Below are 18,729 nucleotides of genomic sequence, written 5' to 3'. Positions count from 1 at the left end.
TGGTCGTTGTCCAGCTGCACTAGAGCCGCGATCATTTGAGCTCTGTTTTTGTTCGTGGCGTCAAGGCCTTGGTACGTGCATAACCCAGCAAGAACTTCCTTTGTCTGCCGGTTGTACCAAGGTTCTCCTTTTGCCGCCATGGTTGCCAAATAAAAGATAGAAAAAGAAAAACGAAGAAACGGGAGGGGGATACTTGCAAGTACACACTAATGTCTCAGGACTAGTAACCACTGAGTCTGTTCTCCAAAACCTATGATGCAGGATTCCCGCAGGAACCGTGCAGGTTTTTAGTGAGAGGAATGATTGCTCAAACCAAATCACTAATGCTCTAGGATTATCCCACCGCTCTGCCACCAATATGTGACGAACAGCCCACGGCCATTCGTCCACTTACGGGCGACTGACGGGGGTCCCGCTGCCACCAAAATGCGACGGACAGTGGACCCTGTGTCACCACTATGTCACAGTCCCACCACTGACACGGGTGTATCAGCGGACGGAGGGACGAGACACACTGCCGGCACACGGCTATCACAGGCACAGTTGGGCTTATCTTAGTTATCCCACCACTGGCACCATGTGACCAAAATATCCAGCAAGCTACTCTCGCTCTACAATTTGCCGCAGGGGGAGTTTAATTTGGATGCCCCACCACTGCTATCAATCTTCCAAGTACTGCGGGGATTTATGTATATCCCACTTTCTCAGTTCCACTTTGGAACTCGCAGCTCTCCGGCGCCCCCCTTACCCTCAGGTCAGTCAGGGAACTGCACCTAGGATAATTAGTCACCGGACGGGCTGCCTGTTGTGAACCGGCAATCAGGCTTCTGCAGTAAGGGAATTATCAATGCTGTGGCCGCAGCCCCTTATTCAGCTATATAAGACCCTTCGGTACTGCCAGCAAGCTGCAATAGCCGTGCACAACGTGCTGCCACCAGTCACGGTTACTTAATTCACAGTGTTAAATTAAGAGGGTCCATGGCAAACCCCTTGAATTAGTAGCGATTATCTATCAAAGGCGTATAGTTCGATTCTTAGAGCATGGAGACAGATCTAAATAATTATATAATTTATTTTCCGAAAGAGGACAGTGATTACAGATAAAAGTTGCTATAAAATTGAGACATAAAATAGGTACAGTACAGGTATAAAATAAAAGTGGAGAAAACAAAGAGATTACACTCACAGTTCCATATTGTTCCTTAGGCAGACCATGCGGCTTTAAGGGGGGAGGAGCCACACGTCTCCGCTCATCTGGAGTTCTTGTCAGCACGGACTCTGCAGCTGTTCTGGGCTGGTTTGCCCAGGAAAATGCCTTATAGACTTTCCTATGTGACATCACGGAGAGGTGCATTCTGGGTTGATCCCACCTCTCTTATCCAAGTTATGTTTTGGCTACAAAACTTAGATTAGCTATAACTTTATGGGAGAAGCTGGTATGGACTCATCAGTGGTATCATGTTTCCCAGCGTAATGAGCCCATCAAGAAAACATCAAACATCTATGCGATATGACCGTCCATTTGGGCGCAAATCCTATCTCATGTTCTGGACAGGGTAGAACTTCGAAAGATACGCGGTATCAAAGCTGGGACCGCTCAGGTTACAAAAATATGATTTTCATATCTCTACTTGGTATGGTTTTCATAATATGACTTACTTTTATGTTTCCCATATACCGGCATACAGCCTGTGTTTTTCCGAACAAAGGGATCCCTTCCCCCTGCCCTTCGAGAGGAAGTTGGTTTAAGGTTTCAGAGCTAGCCCAGGCAGGGGCACTGGTCAGTGTGTGAGTGAGCCATGGGCGAAAAGAGGAGGGGGGAAGGTGCTGCATTAGCTGACAGCCTGCATTGGCATAGAGGGCTGGATTTTCTAGAAAATTCCAACAGAAAAACCTATTTTGCAGACAAAACCCCATACCTCCCAGACATTGTACATCACACAGCCACTGCTCGATGAATCCCAAGCATGACATCACACTCCCTAGGAGGAAGGTAATGCCACTGTGGCGACCGTACTCCTGGGGGCGACACAAGTGCACTGATGCCCAGCCACTGCTCGATGAATCTGCTGGTACATTGACCCAGACCACTACATTCCCCACGCACGCTACCCGGCCTGAATCTGACCCTGATGAAACTCAGGTTACCCTTCCCATATACAGTTCCATCTTACACGGTGACAAAGAGGAAGCTGCAGATGAAAGTGCAGGTTCGGCCCACCCGCCATCAGACACACCACCGTACTATCAGGGGCCCTGTGCCAGTGCCGTCGCCAACGAGTGGGCCCCCCCTGCTTGCTCAGGATCACAGCACTTGCAAGGTTGAAATACTGTGCAGTGAGATGGAAGATGGGGACGACGAGGAGTCCAGACTAGTACAGGGATTCCCTAGCGAGGAGACTTATTTGATTGTTTTCAATGTTGGGACAGCAATTTTTGGGGAGCACTATACTCTGGAGAATGATAGATGGGGCCCACCATACACTGGAACATTCCAAAGGTGGACATCAGACACTGGAGCAGCATTTACAGGGCCCATTATACACTAGAGCATTAGAAATGGGGCCCATTATGTTTGGAGCATTATTTGGGCCCATAAGACAGTGGAGCTTCATCCATGGGGACCAACATATATTGTAGCATTATGTGGAGCTCATCATATACTATTTCAAACATTATATGGGACCAATGATTCTGTATGGAGAAATAGATGGGCCTCGTCATGAGATGTAAAAAGTGAAGTATTTTTCATTGTACTATACCGCTATTTCTCTGCCGTATCGGAGCATGATGAGTTGTGGTATGTGTTAAAGGGGCGCTCTTTCGCCCAGGGCACATGAAAACCTGGAGCCAGCCCTACTCCCCCACAACTTTAGCCAAGTAACCCCCATTTTTCAGTGCGTAACTTGTATTATGAAGTTAATTAAGGTTGACAAGCTTAAGTAAGAAGAATTGATGCTTTTGGCATTCAAATGGGCACTGTAGGTGTGTTTCCTGTCTTCCTCTCACTGCCGACTTTTATTCCCCATTGACTTACATTGGGTTTCGTGTTTCGGGACGACCCCGACTTTTCCCTATAATCGGCCGATCTTGCTCGACCCGACTTTTGGAAAAGTCGGGTTTCACGAAACGAAACTCGACCCTAAAAAACCAAAAGTCGCTCAACTCTAATGTAGACCAAAAGATCATCAAATGCTAGACATCATGCCGAGATCCAAACAAATTATGGAAAAGATGAGAAACAAAGTAATCTAGATCTATCAGCATGAAAAAGTTTATAAAGCCATTTCTAAAGCTTTGGGACTCCCGTGAAAAACAGTAAGAGCCATTATCCACAGTGGTGAACCTACTCAGGAATGGCCGGCTGACCAATATTACCCCAAGAGTGCAGCAACTACTCATCCAGGAGGTCACAAAAGACCCCACAACAATATTGAAAGAACTGCAGGCCTCCTTGCCTCAGTTAAAGAAAGTGTTCAAGACTCTACCATAAGAAAGAAACTGGGAAAAAATGGCCTGCATAGCAGAGTTCCAACAAAAAACCTCTGCTGAGCAGTGACAACATAAAGGCTCATCTCAGTTTTGCCAGAAAACATCTTTATGAACCCCAAAACTTTTGGGAGAAGACTCTGTAGACTGAAGAGACAAAAGTTGAACTTTTTGGAATGTGTATGTCCCATTACATCTGGCATAGAAGTAACACAGCATTTCAGAAAAGGAACATCATACCAACAGTAAAATATGGTGGTGGTAGTGTGATGGTCTGAGGCTGTTTTGCTGCTTCAAGATCTGGAAGACTTGCTGTGGTAAATGGAACCATGAATTCTGCTGTATAAACAAAAATTCCTGAAGGAGAATGTCCAGCCATCTGTATGTGACCTCTAGCTGAAGCGCACCTGGGTTATGCAGCTGGACAATGATCCAAAACACACCAGCAAGTCCACCTCTGAATGGCTTAAGATAAACAAAATTAAGACTTTGGAGTGGCCTAGTCAAAATCCTGACCTTAATCCATCTGAGATGTTGTGGCATGACCTTAAGAAAGACTGTTCATGCTCAGAAACCCTCCAATATGGCTGAATTACAACAATTCTGCAAAAATTAGTCTGATAAAATTCCTTCAGTGCACGGTAAAAGACTCATTGCCAGTTATCTCAAATGCTTGATTGCAGTTGTTGTTACTAAGGGTGGCCCAACCAGCTATTAGGTTTAGGAGGCAATCACTTTTTCACACAGGGCCTGTAGGTTTGGATTTCTTCTTCCCTTAATAATAAAGACCTTCATTTAACCCCTTCCCAACCAATGACGCTACATAGGCGTCATGAAAAGTAGCTGCAGTAGCATCGGGCATGGCTGGAGACACCGATCCGACCCCCCACCGGCGATTGGCCCCCCGCCACTGAATGACAGCGGTGATCTGCCGCCGCTGTCAACATCTGCTCCCCGCCTTCTCTCCATTCCTCCCCAGCTTCCAATCACCTCCCCTCCCACCCCCCGGTAGCTTCCGAGTGCCGCTGTTGCTCCCGGTGTCCTGCCGTCACGGATCATGGGCGCCGCCATCTTGGAAAATGGCGGGCGCATGCGCAGTGCGCCCGCTCGAATCTGCTGCTGCAGATTCCATTCATTCATTTTGATCACTGTGATAAACTCTCACAGTGATCAAAATAAAATAAAAAGTAAATAAACCCCCCCTCTATCACCCCCATAGGTAGGCACAAATAATAAAATAAAGAAAATATTTTTATTTTTCCATTAGGGTTAGAATTAGGGTTAGAATTAGGGTTAGGGTTGAAATTAGGGTTAGGGTGGAATTAGGGTTAGGGTAGAATTAGGGTTAGGGTTGGAATTAGGGTTAGGGTTCGAATTAGGGTTAGGATTAGAGTTAGGGGTTTGTTTGGGTTTGGGATTAGGGTTAGGCTTGTGGTTAGGGTTATGGTTAGGGTTGGGATTAGTGTTAGGGTTGTGTTGGGGTTAAGGTTATGGTTAGGGTTTGGATAGGGTTAGGGATGTGTTGGGGTTAGGGGTATGTTGGGGTTAATGTTGGAGTTAGAATTGAGGGGTTTCCACTGTTTAGGCACATCAGGGGGTCTCCAAACGCAACATGGTGCCACCATTGATTCCAGCCAATTTGGCGTTCAAAAAGTCAAACGGTGCTCCCTTCCTTCCAAGCCCCGACATGTGCCCAAACAGTGGTTTAACCCAACATGTGGGGTATCAGCGTACTCAGGAAAAATTGCACAACAACTTTGGGGGGCTAATTTCTCCTGTTACCCTTGGGAAAATAAAAAATTGGGGGCTAAAATATTATTTTTGTTGAAAAAAATTATTTTTTTATTTTCACGTCTCTGCATTATAAACTTCTGTGAAGCACTTGGGGGTTCAAAGTGCTCACGACACATCTAGATAAGTTCTTTGGAAGGTCTAGTTTCCAAAATGGGGTCACTTGTGGGGGGTTTCCACAGTTTATTCACATCAGGGGCTCGGCAAGCGTAACATGACGCCCGCAGACCATTCCATCAAGTCGGCATTTCAAAACATCACTACTTCCCTTCCAAGCCCCGACGTGTGCCCAAACAGTGGTCCCCCCCACATATGAGGTACCAGCATACTCAGGACAAACTGGACAACAACTTTTGGGGTCCAATTTCTCCTGTTACCCTTGTGAAAAAAAAATTGCAGGCTAAAAATCATTTTTTTGAGGAAAAAAATTATTTTTTATTTTCACGTCTCTGCGTTATAAACTTCTGTGAAGCACTTGGGGGTTCAAGGTGCTCACCACACATCTAGATAAGTTCCTTGGGGGGTATAGTTTCCAAAATGGGGTCACTTGTGGAGGTTTTCCACAGTTTAGGTACATCTGGGGCTCTGCAAATGTAACATGACGCCTGCAGACCATTCCATCAAGTCAGCATTTCAAAACGTCACTACTTCCCTTCCAAGCCCCGATGTGTGCCCAAACAGTGGTCCCCCCACATATGGGGTACCAGTGTACTCAGGACAAACTGGAAAACAACTTTTGGGGTCCAATTTATCCTGTTACCCTTGTGAAAATAAAAAATTGCGGACTAAAAATACTTTTTGAGGAAAAAGAAATATTTTTTAGTTTCACGGCTCTGCGTTATAAACTTCTGCGAAGCACCTGGGGGTTTAAAGTGCTCACTATGCATCTAGATAAGTTCCTTAGGGGGTCTAGTTTCCAAAATGGGGTCATTTGTGGGGGAGCTCCACAGTTTAGGCACACAGGGACTCTCCAAACACGACATGATGTCCGCTAACGATTGGAGCTAATTTTCATTTCAAAAAGTCAAATGGCGCTCCTTCCCTTCTGAGCCCTACCGTGCGCCCAAACAGTGGCTCCCCCCGCATATGGGGTACCAGCATACTCAGGACAAACTGGACAACAACTTTTGTGGTCCAATTTCTCCTGTTAGCCATGTGAAAATAAAAAATAGCGTGCTAAAAAATAATTTTTGAGGAAAAAAAAATCATTTTTTATTTTCACTGCTCTGCGTTATAAACTTTTGTGAAGCACTTGGGGGTTCAAAGTGTTCACTGCACATCTAGATAAGTTCGTTAAGGGTTGGCGGGTTTTCTCTGTTTTGGCACACAGGGGCTCTCCAAACGCGACATGGTGTCCGATAACGATTGGAGCTAATTTTCCATTCAAAAAGTCAAAAAGTCAAATGGCGCTCCTTCCCTTCCGGACCCTGCCGTGCTCCCAAAGAGTGGTTTATGACCACATATGAGGTATCGGTGTACTCAAGAGAAATTGCCCAACAAATTTTAGGATCCATTTTATCCTGTTGCCAATGTGAAAATAAAAAAACTGAGGCTAAAAGAAAATTTTTGTGAAAAAAAGTACTTTTTTTTTTTTACGGATCAATTTGTGAAGCACCTGGGGGTTCAAAGTGCTCACTATGCACCTAGATAAGTTCCATGGGGGGTCTAGTTTCCAAAATGGGGTCACGTGTTGGGGAGCTCCAATGTGTAGGCACACAGGGGCTCTACAAACACAACATGGCAACCGCCAAATATTCTAGCATATTTTCCATTCAAATAGTCAAATGGCGCTCCTTCCCTTCTGAGCCCTGCCGTGCACCCAAACAGTGGTTTATCACCACATATGAGTTATCGGTGTATTCAGGAGCAATTTCCCACCAAATTTTAGGATCCATTTTATCCTGTTGTCCAAGTGGAAATGAAATAATTGATGTTAAAAGAAAATTTTTGTTGTAAAAATTAAAATGTCCTTTTTTCCTTCCACGTTGCTTTAGTTCCTGTAAAGCACCTGAAGGGTTAATAATCTTCTTGAATGTAGTTTTGAGTAGCTTGAGGGGTGCAGTTTTTAGAATGGTGTCACTTTTGGGTATTTTCTGCCATATAGACCCCTCAAAGTGACTTCAAATGTGAGGTGGTCCCTAAAAAAAATGGTTTTGTAAATTTTGTTGTAAAAATTAGAAATCGCTGGTCAAGTTTCAAAAAAAAAAATTTTGCTTACAAAATTGTGCTGATGTACAGTAGACATGTGGGAAATGTTATTTAGTAACTATTTTGTGGCACATAACTCTCTGTTTTAACAGAATAAAAATTCAAAATATGAAAATTGCAAAATTTTCTAAATTTTCGCCAAATTTCTGATTTTTTCACAAATAAACAAAAAAATGATCGACCTAAATTTACCACTAACATGAAGCCCAATATGTCACGAAAAAACAATCTCAGAAACGCTAGGATCCGTTGAAGCATTCAAGAGTTATTACCTCATAAAGGGACACTGGTCAGGATTGCATAAAATGGCCTGGTCATTAATGTGAAAATAGGCTTGGTCATGAAGGGGTTAAAAACTGCTTTTTATGTTTACTTGTTAGGCCTGTTTCACACTTCAGTTTTTGATGTTAGTTCAAATCTGCCAATTTTAGGAAAAAACTGATCTGCCTCCTTGGCGGATCCGTTTTTTTTCCCCATAGACTTGCATTAGCGGCGGATTTTGACTGACGGTCGTCCGTTGCATCCGTTTTTGGACAGATCCGTTTGAATTGTACCGGATCCCAGGCGGAGCAGACGGATTTGGAAACTTTTTTTTAGCGACGGTCCGCTTTTTGCAAGTGCGCATGCCCGGAAGATTTGCTCAGAGAAGCATTTTAACCCTGAATCAATCAATCAATCTCTCTCTCAACGGAAACGGATCTGTCATGATCCAGTGTTGGATCTGGCGGTATTAAATGCATTAAGTGAACTTTTTTCCTTTGGTTCCAAAGTTGTCGTGATAGCCCCCGGTGGCCATTAGAATTATCACACTTGGTGTCGTTCATTCTAAGTTGCCCGGTGGTGGGGAATGGTATCGCACCTTAGGTTTAGGTTAATGTTCACTTAATTATGGATCAGGTGTGACACCCTATAAAGGTGTGCTCAGGGTATGCAATCATCGTTGGTGATAGTTGTTCATTTGCAACCAACCTTGGTGGTGGAAGGAGCTGAAGAGAGTGCTCAGCTCAATCTGAGTCCTGGTGTGGAAGGAGTCACAGAAGGGAGTTCTTGGCAGCTATTCAGGAGGAAGGCTGCAGTCTGTCGCTGGACTCTGTGCTGGAGCTTTAGCACAGAGAGAGCTAAGTTTTCTGTTTCCCCTGTTTGTGACTTTCCTTATGTGTGTTCTAGTGCAGTGGTGGGATTAGTCTCCGCACCAACCTATTCCCTAGTGAGGGTTTAGGTTTAGGGCGAGCTAGGGTATTTAGGCACACGTGCGGCGACAGGTGAGGAGCCTGTATAGGGAATGTTAGGAGTGTAGGGACTCTGGCTCAGGGGAGCTTAGGAGGTCTCCACGTCGCCCATTCCCTATCGCAGGGCCCACCACTGTAATTGTTCCCTGTGTTTACCCTTATTCTTTAAATTCGCCAGCTGGAGGCGGGGTATCCAGTTCTACGTGTATTTCTTAAATTCGCCAGCTGGAGGCGGTGTATCCGGCTGCACTTCCCATTATTGTTTAAATTCGCCTTGCTGGAGGCGCTGTATCCAGGATCACGTGTGTCATAAATTCGCCCTGCTGGAGGCGCTGTGTCCAGTCACACGTGATCATTACAGGATCTGTTTTTTTCATCTTTGGCGGATTTCAACTGATCACAAAAAACTGAAGTGTGAATAAGGCCTTATCAGGATCCTGTCAGCGCTGGCGAACTGCCATGGCTGAACAGGGTGACTCACCCACACTGCGGGAGGGCCTGGGGTCAGATACTGCAGGGAAAGCTCAGGCACACAGGACCTGGGACGCTAAAGGTAGCAAGCAGTAAAGTACCTATGATCATGTGACCACAGGGGTGGGGCTTAGCATCCTGCTGCTGAAGATGAATGCAGGATTCTACTACAGGGATCCTGGAGTAGAGGAGAGGGGAACTCAGGTCAGACAAACAGGAGTCATACAAGGAGAGGGCGGTGCGGTACCAGAGGGACGAGCAGAGAATAGTCAGAACTTAGGCAGTGAGTCATACACGGAGATAGCTGCGCAGTGCAAGAGGAGCAATCAGAGAGTAGTCAGGACATAGGCAAGGAATCATACACGGAGAGGGCAGCGTAGTACAGGAGGGACAGGCAGAACTCGTAACGGGAACAGAACCAGATCAAAACCAAGCAAGCATAAAGTAGCACAGGCATAAAGCACAGACACACCAGGGTCACACACACTTGGCCGAGGGTCAGAGTATACAGTAAGCGATGAGGAATGACCCCACAATGAGGCTATTAAAATCCTCCCAGAATCCCAGAGTGAGGCCGTCCAGATTAACCTCTGAACTACCTAATCCCACAAGCTGAGCAAACCATGACACTTGTGTTATCTATGTCTAATATTTAGTTTTGTTTGGTAATCTGAAACATTTAAGTGTGAGAAACATGCAAAGAATAGGAAATTAGGAAGGGGGCAAACACTTTTTCACACAATTGTATATATTATACAGAATAACACAGATACTGTGAATTACACCCAGTATAAATTTATTATGAATACATAATTAGCTCCACACCTTATACACAGCACTATAGTGTATAGTTATACACAGCTCCTCTATAATTAGTAGGGAGGGAGTTGAGGAACTAGAACAGTCGCCAATGCTGATGCATTGCAATGCAGAGCCTGGAGGAGCAGCTGCACAATAGGAATAGTCGGTCTTTGAGGTATGGAGGAAGAATAACGGTTCAGAGTGGTAAGCGAAGGTAAGAAGCCCGTGCTTACTACCGATTGGCCAACTCTTTGCCAGCTTCTCATCTAGTCCTGCGCTCCTTCTCCTGATTCACTATTGATGCCGTGCTGGTGGCAAGTAGCTTACACCACGCATGCGCAATGGCAAACTTCGGGGGGGGAAATCACGGACATTGCTTTTTTCTGCCGGACATCATGGACGGGCTATATGTAAATTTACGGTTAGTTGTAAGGAGTCACATATTGATACTCAACAGGACAGAATAGTGCAGTAATAAGGTAAGAGACATGAAGCGGAAATATCTATGTTGGAAGTGGAGCAACAGGTGCGGTAGTAAATATTGGTGCAGTTAGAAAAGGAGTGTGAAAGTTTTATTGTCCACTGATTGAGGTCTGGTCCGAGGTTGTGAATGTGTCATATGCATTTATGTCTTTCTACCTCAATTAATCTTTTATGGGCATCACACCCTCCTCAAACCCACCAACACCACCACCTTGGTAGATGTACATTTTTCCAACATGACAATGATACAAAATACACATCTGTTGCATTTCTGAATAAGAATAGGGTGTAAGTGATTCAGTGGCCAAGGATTTATCCTGATCTGAACCCAATCGAATAACTATGGGTAATTCTGAAGAGACAAGTTGAGCATAACTCTCCATCCAGCATACAGCTTCTAAAAGAAGTCGTTCTTGAAGTACGGAAAAAGATAGAAGTTGCAATATGCTACAAACTTGTTCATTCCAGGCCTAGAAGACTTGGTGATTTCCTTAAAAATGAAGGTCATACAAGACACTAAATGTAGCAGTTTAAGTAAAAAGTGAAGATTTTATATACTGAAAGTTATTAACCTTACGTTCATATTATGGTTAGAAAACTGTTCTATGAAACTCAGTCATGTAAACAATTTTGGAATTGTTCTCGTGGTCAGTGAGATTTGATTAAAATCTTACTTTTCAAAGTGGGTGTACTCAATTATACTGAGCACTATATATATATATACAGTGAGTATGGAAAGTATTCAGACTCCTTTACATTTTTCACTCTTTGTCTCATTGCAGCCAATGGGTAAATTCAAAAAAGTTCATTTTTTCTCATTATTGTACACTATGCACCCCATCTTGACTGAAAAAAAACAGAAATGTAGAAATTTTTGCAAATTTATTAAAAAATAAAAACTGAAATGTCACATGGTCATAAGTATTCAGACCCTTTGCTCAGACACTCATATTTAAGTCACATGCTGTCCATTTCCTTGTGATCCTCCTTCAGATGGTTCTTCTCCTTCATTGGAGTCCAGCTGTGTTTAACTACACTGATAGGACTTGATTTGTAAAGGCATACACCTGTCTATATAAGTCTAGTTTCACATTAGCTTTTTTTAGCGCTGCTCTTCATGTGCAATGGAAAAGCATGCAAAAAACGCATCATGCATTTTGCATGCGTTTCCTTTTTTAGGCACATGCGTTTTAACCAGTTTCTAGCCATGTTAACTCTTAAAACGCAGGCGTGCGCATGGACATGCGCACACCTGCGTTCCCATAGACTGTAATGTGTTATTTTGGCACATTCCGTGCGCAAGCGTGCGCATGTGTTTTTTGACACAGGTTGGACGGACCAAAAATGCAGCAGGTTGCATCCGGCGTGCCTAGTCGCACACTACAAAAAATGCATGCGCATGAAAACGCATACAAACGCGTGCAAACGCTAGACCATGCACCCCCATGTTAAACATAGGGGTGCATGCGCATGGATGCGCACGATGCGCTGCGCTAAGAAACGCTAATATGAAACCAGCCTAAGACCTCACAGTGCATGTCACACCAAATGAGAATCATGAGGCCAAAGGAAGTGGCCAAGGAGTTCAGAGACAGAATTGTGGCAAGGCACACATCTCACATCTGGCCAAGGTTACAAAAGAATTTCTGCAGTATTCAAGATTCCTAAGAGCACAGTAGCCGCCATAATCTTTAAATGGAAGACGTTTAGGACCACCAGAAGTCTTCCTAGACCTGGCCGTTCAGCCAAACTGAGCAATCATGGGAGAAGAGCCTTGGTGAGAGAGGTAAAGAAGAATCCCAAGATCATTGTGTCTGAGCTACACAGCTGCAGTAGGGAGATGGGAGAAAGTTCCTCAAAGTCAAGTATCACTGCAGCCCTCCACCAGTCGGGCTTTTATGGCAGAGTGGCCCAACGGAAGCCTCTCCTCAGTGCAAGGCATATTAAAGCCCGCACAGAGTTTGCTAAAAAAAACACATGAAAGACTCCCAGATTATGAGAACTAAGATTCTCTGGTCGGATGTGACGAAGATAGAACTTTTCGGTGATTATTGTAAGCGATATGTGTGGAGAAAACCAGGCACTGCTCATCACCTGCCCAATACAATCCCAACAGTGAAACATGGTGGTGGCAGCATCATGCTAAGGGGGTGTTTTTCAGCTGCAGGGACAGGATGACTGGCTGCAATTGAAGGAAACATGAATGTGGCGAAGTACAGAGATATCCTAGATGAAAACCTCTTCCAGACTGCTCTGGACCTCAGACTTGGCCGAAGGTTCATCTCCAACAACACAATCAACCTAAGCACACAGCTAAAATTACAAAGGAGTGGCTTCAGAACAACTCTGTGACATTCTTGACTGGCCCAGCCAGATCCCTGGCCTAAACCCATTTGAGCATCTCTGGAGAGACCTGAAAATGGCTGTCCACCAACGTTCACCATCCAACCTGATGGAACTGGAGAGGGTCTGCAAGGAAGAATGGCAGAGGATCCCCAAATCCAGGTGTGAAAAACTTGTTGCATCATTCCCAAGAAGACTCATGGCTGTACCAGCACAAAAGGGTGCTTCTACTCAATACTGAGCAAAGGGTCTGAATACTTATGACCATGTGATGTTTCAGTTGTTCTTTTTTAATAAATTTGCAAAAACTTCTACATTTCTGTTTTTTTTTCAGTCAAGATGGGGTGCAGAGTGTACATTAATGAGAAAAAAAACAAACTTTCTTGAATTTACCAAATTCAACAAAGAGTGAAAAATTTAAAGGGTTCTGAATACTTTCTGTACCAACTGTATATATTATATATTTTACATATATATATATATATATATATATATATATATATATACTGTATACAGATGGTAGGGTCTTGTATGCCGGAAATCCTAACAGAAGTAAGCTAGGCATATGGAGGCTCATGCAAGTGATAAGATGTGTGTGATGTGTGTTTCTTAATGGATTAGAAGCATCTTGGTCCGTTACACCCCTGGCGCATGAAGTGCCAGTCTTTATTAAATGGGGCCAATGTGTGAGTTAATATGTCAGCGTATAACTGGAAATATATGAAATGTTAGACAAAACGCCAATAAAATAAAATAAATAAAAATAAAATAAATAAATATGGGTAAGGATGTGGGTTGAACTAGATGGACTTAAAGACTTCCTTCAACCTTAATAACTATGTTACTATGTTAAATAAAAATGCTCACATTCTTTCCTCACTGATAACTCTTCTTTCTTTGACTTCCTGCAAAGTTTCATCTAATTCTTGGGCCTTTTTTATTAATATTGCATTTTGCTCTTCTAGCTCTGCAAAAATCTGAAGCACTTGTTGGGGATCAGTGAAAAATAGTTCTGGTTCCTGTGTAAAGATAAACGAAGATTATATGTTGTCTATATTTTTAGACATATAAATGACAAACAGCCGATAAGTAATTTCTTGTTTATTTATGTATAATGTGATTTTACCTGTATGATTCCTCAAAACTGTCTCATGTACCCCTATAGGTGGCTGTTGTTTAACCCATTGTCCAACCTTTTGTAGAGTCAGACATTCACTTCAGGAAATACCTTTGGGATATGTTCACACAGAGTTATTTTGAGACGGAAAATTACAATTGGCTTGTGAGGGAAGGCCAGGACCGTATTTGTGGCTGAGAGTATGTGCTTTACCGTGCTCTGGTCTCCCGTCACATGAATATAATGTCCCCTCTGCAGCATACCTTCTGCTTCACCTTCTGCACCGTCAGGGTCCCATTGGGCTGGCTGAAGTTTTACTGCTAGCATTGTTGCATATAACAGAGTCCTTTTCAAGCTTAGAATGTGTAACTTTACTTTCTTGTTTGCACAGCACATCTTTATCAGACACAGCATTTGCATAGGGTTCCAAACAGCTTCCATTCTCCACTTTCCCTGCTCCCCTTCCTTGGTCCCCCAGTAAGTGCCCGGGTCATAATGCCTCTTGCGGTAACAGAGTCCTCCCTGTTCAGAATCTCTGTGCTTGGGGGTTCCCTCAGCCGTTTTGCCCTGGATCTGAGGACATCAGCCCAATGCAATGATCTGCCACATGATGAGTGACCTGTGGCCCCGGACTGTTCTGGACCTCTTTTACACTTCTGCACCCACTGATGTCACACTGCAGTTTCAGCAGAACTTCTTTCCACTGGGCGCTGGATGGCTGGGTCCTGAGCTTATAACGTTACAGAGCTACTGTGTAGCTTGGACTCTAAGCCCACCCGAGCTGCATGGGCTCCCTAGCCTCCTCTGAACTGACCAGGAAACTGTTCCTGCCCTATCCCAAAGTGAACCCCTCCTACACTTAACCGTTAACTATACTGGGCTCCTAGCTTATATTATGTACACTATAATGCCCCCATCTAGTGGCCACAAATGGGTACTATGCTTTCCCTATGACTTACACATTGTATATACACTTTATAGCAAAAATATATACAGTAGCAATCCACATAAAACAGATATAAATCATTTAGGGACGAGTGAAGGGAAAGAAATGGTACTGCCCTTTTGTCCCATTACAGGCTGTCAAAAAAAATATTTTCCGAAATTCATGTGTTTTTTATGAGATTTTCAATTCCAATACAGTTTTTGATGTTTTTTTCCAATGCCTGTTGCAGCCTTTTTGACTTAAGTTTGGTGCGGATTCCTTGAGGAGCTTGCCTCAAATGAAAACAATGAAGAAATACATCAGGATAAGACTTTGCCCACAAACAGCAACCTTGTACGCCTTCAGAGTCCTCCTGGATGGAGAAACAAAAATGTTGTGAAGAAGAAACGGAGAGTGGTGGTCATGGAGGATTCCCTGTTGAGAGGATCAGAGGCCGCTATCTGCAGACCGGATATAACTTCAAGAGAAATGTGCTGTCTTCCAGGTGCAAAAATTAAAGATGTGTCTGACAGGATATCAGGACTCTTCAGACCTACAGATGACTACCCATTCCTGCTACTACATGTGGGGACAAATGACACCGCAAGAAACGACCTGGAAACCATCTGCAGAGACTTTGAAAACTTGAGCATGAAAGTGAAAGAACTGGGAGCGCAGGTTGTCTTCTCTTCCATCCTCCCAGTGGATGGCCATGGAACAAGGCGGTGGAATAAGATTCTGCAGGTGAACAACTGGCTACGTCGATGGTGCCGTCACCAAGGATTTGGATTTCTGGATCACGGAGTGAATTACCTATACAATGGACTACTTGCTAGAGATGGGGTGCACCTTACGAAGACTGGAAAACATGTATTTGAAAGTCGCCTTGCTACACTTGTAAGGAGAGCTTTAAACTAGAACAACATGGGAAGGGAAGCAAAAGACCAGAAAAAGCCATACACCTGACAAATGCTAGTGTGAACTCTGCTATTAGAAGTGGAAAGGAAGAACAAAGACAAAAGAATCTAATTAATACAAATATTGGAGAAAGAGAAACCAATCACAAACTAAAATGTTTCTATACTAATGCACAAAGCATGGGAAACAAACAAGGAGAATTGGAACTACTAACACAGGAAAAGATTTATGATGTCATTGGAATCACTGAAACTATGTGGGACAATACACATGATTGGAATACAAGACTAGAAGGATACAACTTATTGGCAAGAAACAGACTTGATAAACGAGGGGGAGGTGTCGCATTATGTGTTAGAAACGCGTATATCTGCACAGAGATTGAAGCTTCAGAGACTGGGAGTTCTGTGGAAACTGTTTGGGTAAGAATACAAGGACAGAACAATGAAATGGACACCATTGTAGGCATTTACTACAGGCCGCCTGTGCAAGCTGAAGATATGGATGAACTCTTTATGCATCAAATGGCCAAGTTCTCCAAAAAATATGACATAGTTGTCATGGGAGATTTCAACTATCCAGACATTTGTTGGGAATCTCTCTCAGGCAAAACTAACAGGTCAAGGAAATTCTTATCCTCTCTTGCTGACAACTTTATCTTCCAAAAGGTAGGGGAGAAAACAAAGGGAACTGCTACCTTGGATCTAATCCTTATAAACAGGGAGGAAATGGTTGAGGAGGTAAAAGTGGCTGGGACCCTAGGAGGTAGCGACCATGCTATTTTAGAATTTTGGATAACTAGAGGAGGAAGACCTGTGAAGACTCAGATGTCAAGGTTAGATTTCAGAAAGGCAGATTTTAAGGGATTCAGAAAGAGAATTGGAGGGATCCAATGGCTGGATATCCTTAAAGACAAAAATGTCCAGGAAGGATGGGAAATCTTGAAAAATTAAATTCTCAAAGCACAATTGTTAACAATTCCGAAAAGAGGGAAGAATAGGAAGCATTTAAGGAAACCAGGATGGATGAACACAGAACTTAAGCACATGCTAAAAAGGAAGAAAAAAAGTTTATAAAATGGAAAGAGGGAGGCATATCTAAAGAAGAATATAATGCTGTCTGCAGAACCTGCAGGGCACAAATCAGATTATCTAAGCTGACAATGAATTGAGGCTTGCAAGAGATGTCAAAAGCAATAATAAAGGATTTTGGGGATATGTCAAAAGTGAAAGAAAAGTCAAAGATGCTATAGGATTTTTACAGGATGAAAATGATGAAATGGTAAGACAGGATGTTGAGAAGGCCGAACTTTTAAATTCCTATTTTGCATCCGTTTTCTCTCAGAAAGGAAATGTAACATCAACTGTTCTTCACTGTCTTATTAAGGGAATAGAAGAATCCAGGATATCTATACACAGAAAGATAGTGAGGAAACACTTAGCTAACTTAAATGAATTCAAGTCTCCAGGTCCAGATGAATTACATCCCAGAGTACTGAAGGATATAGCAGAAGAAATTTTTGAACCCCTCTCCATAATCTTTGAAAATTCTTGGAGAACAGGAGAAGTCCCAGAAGACTGGAGAAGAGCAAATGTTGTTCCTATCTTCAAAAAGGGGAAGAAGGTGGACCCAGGCAACTATAGGCCAGTGAGTCTGACTTCTATACCAGGAAAGATCTTTGAACAAATTATTAAACAACATGTATGTCAGTACCTGGATAAGAATGAAGTGATTAAACAGAGTCAGCATGGTTTTGTAACTAATAAGTCATGTCAGACTAACTTAATTTCCTTCTATGACAGAATCACTGATTGGGTGGATCAAGAAAATGCTGTAGATATAGTATATCTTGACTTCAGCAAAGCATTTGACAAAGTATCTCATACAATCCTTATTGAAAAAATGACTAAGTATGGAATGGGCAAGACAACTGTTAGGTGGATTCATAACTCGCTTAGTGATCGGACCCAAAGAGTGGTCGTAAATGGCTGCACATCCAGTTGGAAGAATGTCTCAAGTGGGGTACCACAGGGCTCTGTCCTGGGCCCTGTATTGTTCAACATCTTTATCAACGATTTAGATGAAGGAATTGAGGGTAAACTGATTAAATTTGCTGATGACTCAAAGCTAGGAGGGATAGCTAATACTAGAGAATAGAGAGAGAGGATTCAAAAAGATATAAATAAACTGGAGCAGTGGTCAGCAACTAACAGAATGGTTTTTAACAGGGAAAAATGCAAAGTACTACATCTGGGCAATAAAAATGAAAAAAGCATATACTGAATGGGAGGAATAGGGCTAAGCAACAGCACATGTGAAAAAGACTTGGGTATATGTTGTGAGCTCATTTTCGGGTTTGCCTCTGGCTTCTGGTGAGGGTTATGGAGCTGGCTGTGCTGACAGAGGAGTAGTGAGTTCTCTATCTGAACTCCCTCTGTTGGTGAAGGGAGGTAATGAAGCTGATCTAAATGGCAGAGACCGGCCACCTGAGGAAGAGGACTGCGATTGGACATCAGGAGTTTCTGATTGGATTTAAGGCCTTGTAGTGACTATCGTTCCCTCAACAAAATTACGGTTAAATTTCAGTATCCGTTACCCCTGATTTCTGACTTATTCTCCAGAGTTAAAGGTGCTTGCTGGCTTACTAAGCTTGACCTCAGGGGGGCGTTTAATCTTAGTCTCATCAAGCATGGGGATGAATGGAAGACGGCGTTTAATACTCCGGAGGGACATTTTGAGTACCTGGTGATGCCTTTTGGGCTCACTAATGCCCCTTCTGTCTTCCAATCCTTCATGAATGATATTTTCCGGGACTTTGTGGATAAGTTTTTGATCATCTGTCCGGATGATATTTTGATCTTTTCCAGGGATTGGGATTCTCATGTGGAATATGTTCGGACTGTGTTCCGGATTTTGAGGGAGAATTCCTTGTATGTTAAGGGATCGAAGTGCCT

Source organism: Dendrobates tinctorius, unplaced genomic scaffold (genome assembly GCF_039654945.1).
Source record: "Dendrobates tinctorius isolate UK_male_01 unplaced genomic scaffold, ASM3965494v1 ptg000035l, whole genome shotgun sequence".
Lineage (NCBI taxonomy): Eukaryota > Metazoa > Chordata > Amphibia > Anura > Dendrobatidae > Dendrobates > Dendrobates tinctorius.
The sequence above is the reverse complement of the archived record's forward strand: the minus strand, read 5'-3'. Positions refer to the sequence as shown.